We start from the raw sequence: 8,382 nt of genomic DNA, 5'->3' as shown, positions 1-8,382 counted from the left end.
CCCCCGCGGGCCGGACCCTGGGAAGATTGCAAGCCGCGACCCCTCAAAAGGGTCAGGATCCGCCGGCTGATCAGCTGGAGGTCTGGCCGACCGGGAGGCAGCCCGACCACGGCGCCTCCGCGACCGCCCGCCCCGGGCACTGGGAGGTTGAAGCTCCCACCACCCCGATGGCATTTTAAACAAAAAAAAAAAAAAAAAAAAAAAAAAAACCTCTGCTGGGTCCCAAACTGGCTGGTTCCTTCTGTGACGGTACGGGTGCTGGGACCCAGGCGCAGAGTGGAAAAAACACGAAACTCAAAGGGGAGAAAATTAACAAAGACTTTACTTACAGAAAGGCAAAACACACGGAACAGAAAAGGACACGAAGGGCAAAAACACAAACTCAAAAAATCTAAATAAGGCAAACAAACAGGGAACAGAAAGGACACGAAGGGCAAAAACACAAACTCAAAAAATAACTAAATAAAACAGAAAACAAGAGGAACTCACAAACATGGGCAGGGCAGAACACAGGCAGGTAGCAGACAAGGGCAGGTCAAACAAAACACAAGTCAGAACAAACACAGGCAGGTACATAAGCTTGAAACCAACAGATATCGGGAACAAACACAAGCAGGCAGGTACATGTAAGTCAGGTAACAAACACAAGAAGGCAGGTACATGAAAGTCAGGAGACAAACACAACTCGGGGACAAACACAAGTGAGAACAAACGCAGGCAGGTAAATACAGTTTGCAACAGAGATTGGAAACAAACACAAGGAACCAGCACCCGAGTCAAGGGAACAGAGAACTTAAATAGACAAGGGATAACAAGACACAGGTGAACTCAAAAAACAATCAAACCAGAAGGAGGGGAAAAGACACAGGTGGGAACAATGATGGGATAACGAGACAATGAAACAATCATACAATTAACAGGGAGGGAGCAGGACACAAAACAGAAGTGCCGCCATCTGGCGGCCCAACAGGGGAAACACAGACAGGAACACCGGAACATGACACTTTTTCATATTTCCGATATGTAAACCAGATGTAGGTATACTTTACTTGCGGTTATCTCAGCAGTCACCAGCATATGAGCACCTTATGCCACATACGCAATGGCTTCAATTATTAAATATAAGTAAACAAATTTATGGGCTTTAGAGGGAGATGGGAGGGGGTGGAACGTTTTTTTTTTGTTGCCTGTTTATCAAACTTTAGTTACATCCTGAAGATTTAATATGGGAGTCAAGGTCATGGGTTCAATTCCCTGGTAGGACACTGGTATACTTGACCTGCACAGCTTCAGTATATATCCAGCTGTATAAATGGATGCAATGTGAAAGGTTGTGGATAAGAGCATCTGCTAAATGCCTGCAATGTAAATGTAATGTAATGTAACATTAGTTATCTAGTCCAGCTAAATTACTATCAGAGATGGTAGAAGAGAAATATACAGTCTCTGTTACTATCAAATGAGCATTCGCTAGGTTTTTATCTTGAACCTTTAACGATTGAATTTAATTTCTTACCTTTCTTAATGTGATGCCTACTGTTTACATGGCAAAGACATCAAAACAGCAGTCAGGCATATGGTAGACATTTCTGTATGCTAGCAGTCAGTAATATGTGTGACATAATTAACATTTATGGATCTCAAGCCGATATGGCTCTTCATGCTTCCTCAAGGATCTATAGCACCTTGCCCTCTCTACCACCTTCCCAGCGATGATGTTGGAGACTACACAAATGCGCGCGCAAACACACATGAAGAAAACCATTAACGCAGGCAATTTGATTTGACTAGGAATACAATCATTATTGGATAAACACGAGGTGCCTGGTTCCTAGGTTTTTATCTCTTCTGTATTCCACCTAAAAAGATGTTTTATACGTGTCCTTGTGCCGTTGGTTCTAAAACCAGGACTTCAGGACTTGGCTGTAATTTCATAGGAGAAGACCCCTGGCCTTTAAGTGAAGCCAGCTGCTACAAAGGCTGTTTTTGTTCTGTAAAGAGACTGCAGACATTCCATAACCTTCCCCACAACACATGTGCTGCTTAGTTATCCAGCATAAACACAACATGAATCAAAGAGCAAGGAGTCAGGGGGAGATTCCTAGGAAACCTCCACTTTACTCCAGGCTTGGAAACGAACATGTTTTCTGTTCCGCAGCTAGATTGGCCTCTTTGGAATACTGTGCACATTCTAGGAAACCAGACCACAAAACCCTGTGTAGCTTGTTGTGAGGTAATTTTGGTCATACAGGTGCAATTAGCTTAAGTATGACATAGAGGGGTTCAGCCTGCTAATTCCTTCCTTGTTTAGGATGAAAAGCCTGGGGAAAGTAAGGGGGAAAAGATTAAGGGGGTTATGTGATCAGTCCGCAGTAGATTAGAGCAGTCTGGAGCTGATCAGTTCTAAAGACTGTGAGGAATAAGTGTACTGTCACACATGTGGAACCATCTTGTAAAACCATCCTGGATCATTATGGAGAGCAGAACAAACACACAGTGCTCATTAGCTATCAACTGTTGTTCTGTTTCTTCAGACTCACTCCGCCTCTAGCTCCAACATAAAAACCAAAGACTGACTGTGGTCTCAGTTCAGAGCCTTTCCTCAGCTCGGTGCCATTGTGCAGATGAAGCATAACCTCAAAGTGTTTATCCCAAATAATTGTTTTATCGCCAAATGTTTTTGACTTTCATTATGAGCATTAACAGACTCAAAAGTGGCTTATTTTCAGTAATGGATGTTGTCAGGCCTTCCATTGTATTTAGCCTGCAATAGGGCTTACTGGTAAAGAGTCTCCTGTGTACACAATGTAGGTCATTACGTACACCAAAAAACAGGCAAGTCTGGACCTTAAAAGTCATAGATAAATGTTTGGCTGGACCAGCTGCAAAAACATCAGTGCTCTTAACACCCTGTGGGAATGTGCACAGAGGCCTGTGTTTGTGTATGTGCATGTGAGTGTGTGCACATGCATGTATGTCTGTGAGTCACACTAGGTTGTTGACTTTGTTTCTTGTTTGAAATGCATTTTTGAAATAATGTCATACCTTTTCCTCCTCTCATTTGTCTGTAGGTTCCATCATGTAAGCAAATGTCCACTCATGTCAAAAGTTTGCAATCCAAAAGTTTGCTATCCAAGTTTGCTTGTAACCAAGCAGCTTGCACAGCGATGTTATGTCTCCGAAAGTTATTTTAAAAATTATATTTACTCTCATCTATGGTTGGAGCAATTTCATGTGACGCATGAAGCTAGAGTCCGCTGTATTCAAGTAAAGACGTGACGCGGCTTCCTGTGTCAACAGTACTACACATGAGAGAAGCACCTCAAAGCAGCAAAAAAATGGACTTAAAATGGTTCCTATTTGCACTATCCCAACTTTTAGGTGAAAAAAAAACTACCTACATTTATTTGAAGTTGTCCTCAAACTGGATGTAAGCCTATCAGTTCACGTTCCCTCTTTGACCTTTTTGACTCTATCTGTTGCATCTCAATCTGTAATCAGTAAATTTGTAATCTGTAAATGTATGCTCAATTTAATAATGTTCAGTAATGTAGCTCACACTTTCTTGTGTTCCATAGTTTGACATGCGTTTCAGTTCAGTTTAAATTTGTAGGTAGCAACATATAAGGCATGTAAGGACACAGGCAAGCGCTTGCACTGCTTTTGAACTGAGAAGAGGTACCAGCAAAAAATAAAAATTTATTGAGAATAAACACTATAAAATGAATGTGCTGAAATGTCTCTTGAGGCATAATGTCACTGTAAAAGCTGCTTTGGAGTTATCTGAACTGAATTTTCATTATTAATGCCCCTATACAAGCCATTGTAAATGCCAGCAGGCCATCAAAAACTTCTGGGAATATGTACAGTATCCTTCATCATCACGCATAAAACTTTCAGGACCAATGAAAAACACACACTGTACCAGAAATACTATCAAAATTCTAGAAAGTATGTAATCCCATTAAGGGGAAGGCAAAACATTTAGTCATTTAGACTCTGTCTACCTTTATTGGGTAAATGAGCTTAGTGCCAGGGAGCAGTTTAAGTACACGCCATTAATATAGTAGTTTAAATACATTTTACAGCAGTTTGCTGGTAGTTCAGTTACATTCAAATTTGTGTAGTGGTTGTAGTAATTTATTACATTTTTGTCTCTTTGATTTGTAGTTAACTACAGTAACTACCAACTAATTTTGGCCCTAATATATATATATTTCCCAAACCCCTTTGGCATCGCTCTCTTTTCCCTGTAATCCTGATTGGTGAGAAGCACTCGGCTCCATTATAGTTGCCGACAGTCCACTGCTAGTTACCACACATCACTGGTTCTCCCCACAGAGCTGTAGAGTGGTTCACCCATTTCCAAAGAGAAGGCATTGCTCACATGCATGTCATGTCTAGGGAACACAATGATATTTTTTGATAATATTTTATATAGTAGTTTGAACTACATATTTTGAGTAACTGCAGTTTTGTAGCTAAATTTCTCTTTAGGGTAGCATTGTTGTAGTTCAGTTACTTTCTTGGGTGGGTATGAGTAATGGATTGATCGATTACTAGTTGGATAGGTACCTACTTTTTTTTTTCTCATAAAGGCCATGCATGTACAACTATGTGCTGAACCTTCGCCCAATTTATTCATTTATCATACAGTATGCACAAAAGAAGAAAGATTAATACAAATTTACTACCTCCGTCAATTGTAATGAAAATATGTTTTGAAATTTGCAATTCCATTGCCATGGAAATGTTGCTTAAGTATTACAGCAAATATCCCATACCCTATACCACTGAGCAACTAATGCATCTTTCTAGTATCTCAACTGAGTAACCTAATTTAAAAATTCTGTTTGGTCTTAAGTCAAAATGCTTTCAAAGAATGTTTGTTTCCACTGTTACTTAGCTAACTAACTACTGAATTATAATCAAAACAGAGGGTAAACTATAAACATGGTCAAGCAGTAACTAGAGTACCTACTCTGTACAGTTATTTATGGACATCAAGCTGACACGATTGCAAGAATGATATTATAACTTTTGGCTTGCTTGATCTTACAAATTTACACTTTATTTATCAAGTCAGACCAATTAATTTAGAATGGTGATTGAACTTTTGCAGGCGCTACTTCATAGCTGGGCATATATGGAAAATATATATTCCCCGCCAAACCAAATCAAGTAGTCAGCGAAGTCTCGACTATGTTTATAGTTTACCCTCTGTTTTGATTATAATTTTGATTATAATTCAGTAGTTAGTTAGCTAGATATGTAAACAGTTGTATGTTGGTTTTGTGGGTGGGCAACAATTTGTTGTATCATATCTTAAATTGACTGTGCTTATTGCCACAATAGGCTAAGCTAAGCATTGACATAATAGGCTAAGCATTTAGACTTCATTACGACTGGAAAACTTAGGTAGGCCTACTGATATGCATTGTTATTCCTGCAGGCAACGCCCCCAAGATTCATTATAAAAATAGATACTTTCCCATTTTAGGAATCCATTTGGAAACTAGCACATTATGTGATCACTCGATCTGTGAAATAACAGAAAATCACCTTCCCCACTACTTTCAATGTGAAGTACTTTAATTGGTAGTTTGTACAGTTACACTTTTAGAGTAGTTTCCGCAAACACAGAATGAGTTTCTTATGTTGGGGTAAAAGGGAATGATACAATGAGTAATGGAGATGGGCCTATTACTGTAAGTCCTATAAATTGAATATTTATGGATATGGAGTGTGCTCTTGTATATCCGCCCATCCCAGTGTAACCCAGGATCAGTACACCCATTTGTGATCTCTGCCCATTCAACATCCAGAAAACAAAAAAATTCCTGGCAGTCCCATAAAAACTCTTATTCTTTATCAAACAAAAACACAGTACTATCAGTGGACCATCTGGGAACCTGCAGGGGTCCCTGGAAGTATTTTCTGGTACATCCCCTGTTGGCCCTGGAGTAGAAAAAAAAAAAAAAACCTCACCAGCCCCAAAACTCCTGGGCTACTTAAAAGCCAGTGTCTGCTTCACATCACTCTGTGGGAACAGCTCGCCCTCTGCTGGACTCTCTAATCAAATCACTTTGTTAAATAAACAAATGAACAAATCAATCAATAAATAAGTACAAGAAGAGAGTCGTTCCTCAAAGTGACATTAAAAATAGAAACAGATAAGTAAAAGCAGAGTAGACAGGAGAATGAAACAAGGAATCAAACCACAACTATGAATATAATCAATAAAGTACACAGTAAATTAAAAGCCAATTAAGAAGTGGGGCTTTCAAGGTTGTCAAAAGCCAACTACCTAGTGCTGGTGGGCAGATGGGTACTTTACTTATGTTGGACAGATACGCAAATGCATGTGAGTGTAGCCTACTACCATGCCAGACTGATACAAAGCGGCGAGCCGATTAAGAACCTTTTAGTCCTTGTATTACAGCACAGTCTTGGTCCAGCTAACTACTTCATCCATTTAGATCACAGGATTTAATATATGCCATTTTTTTCTTGTCTGTCAGCTGATTTTAAATGCATGCCAGGGTTAGGGATAGGCCTATTTGTCATCCACTGACAATGTGTATTTTCTACAACCAGGCAAGACGTGCAGGTTTTCAGCCATACGAATCTGAATTGTCTGTCATTATTAATTTCCCAATAGTATGTTATGAAAAATAAACACATTCCATTGTCAATTTAATATATCAGTGGTACACATGGCCATGTTTGAAATAAGGCAGCCCAGGAAAGCCAATTGTTATAAATGGGTAATAGAGACCGGCAGGTCAGTTTTCTTGATCATCTGGGGATCAATAAACAGGCCAACAGGTCTGGAGAATTACTTTATCAATGACAGCAAACCCGGGCATTCACAGAATGATCATATATGATTGAGTTTATTGGTTTCTTCATTGACTGAAGAAGAGGACTCTGAAAATATGGATTTATAATAGGCCTAATACAATAATGTTTAACACTAATATAATATACAGGCTATAAGTTCTATGAATGGCCTACAAGTTTACAGAAAAAATGATTATTTAATAGCAAATATCAGTGCTTATTATATGTAATCCTCGAATTTTAAAGGTATGATATGACGTATGTACTTACCTATGCTGTGCATTGCTCATTAAAAATAAAACACGGGAAGACTAAACCTTATAAAAATGCTGTTACCGCTTTCTGCGTCAGCCTGTTTGTATTTCACGCGATTGGCACACCACGCTCGCTGTCTAAAATAAATAATAACATAAATAATGAATTGCCTCTCTTGAAATGATTGTCAGTGAAGTACTCAGATATCTGGCCCAAGACATTGACAGACACGTCAGCTTTTATATCATCTTTGGACGTCAAAGTAGTCCGGCCTTTGAACCGATGGTTCAAAGCTTTCACGTGATTGACGCTGGTTATTGATCTGGGGGAAACCGTTGCTTGACGTTTTGATTTGAACAAAGCCTCAAAATGAGTTTCCCTGCTGTTCACTGCGGCTCAGCTCTGGAAACCGATTCATTCCACAATATGTGCTGTTGGATGGCACGAAAAAACGGCTCCTTCAACATTAATCTTGAATGGTGTGATTGACTCGAGTTGGAATTACTCTTGAATGAACATCAGTTGACGCATCCTGTAAGCAAAGCGGAGGGCGGCGAACTAGCAGTTCCCAGATTTTCCGTGAGTGCATAATGTATGTTTTTCTGTCCACTGGTGTTGAAAGACCTGTACAACAAGCGTGTCACACGGCTTTCCCCTCCCACCCACTTCAGCTTCTAAAGACAGCAGCAATTTCCTGCTGTGAATCAGGAGTCTCATTTAGGAATCTTCAAGGATTTTCAAGGATTCAATTTAAAAAAAAAAAACATATTTCAATTAAATGAAGCCTACCATTTCCCGATGTCTCTAAAATTATAAGCTACACACGTGGACAAACTTTGCATTCCCTCCCAGAGTTTCCTCCGCAGAGCACCAGTCCTAGGCATAGGCTATAGGAGACATAGGCACATCCTGACGGATGGCACAATAGGTGACTGCCTATCTGGATGGGTAACAAACGAAGGGGAAGAAAAATGGTTTATTTACCCTTTTATGGCTGCATTATGTCAGAAATACCCAAGAATGGCACAATAATTCACATCTCAGGATTTTTAAGCAGTCAGAGCTATCAGATCAAGCCTTCCATGTTCTGTAATGTGTGCGGCAAGTGGTTTCTTTAGAAAGAGGTTACATTTTTTAAAAATCAGTTTAATTACACTGACTCACATTCATGGGGTCCTAACTGTTGAATGTGTGGACACTAATAATCACTGACATTAAAGACCATGTACAATCAAAATAATTTTTAAAAATAATTATAGAAAAATAACCCAAGAAAACAATGTT

The sequence above is a fragment of the Anguilla anguilla genome, chromosome 2 (genome assembly GCF_013347855.1).
Source record: "Anguilla anguilla isolate fAngAng1 chromosome 2, fAngAng1.pri, whole genome shotgun sequence".
Lineage (NCBI taxonomy): Eukaryota > Metazoa > Chordata > Actinopteri > Anguilliformes > Anguillidae > Anguilla > Anguilla anguilla.
The sequence above is the reverse complement of the archived record's forward strand: the minus strand, read 5'-3'. Positions refer to the sequence as shown.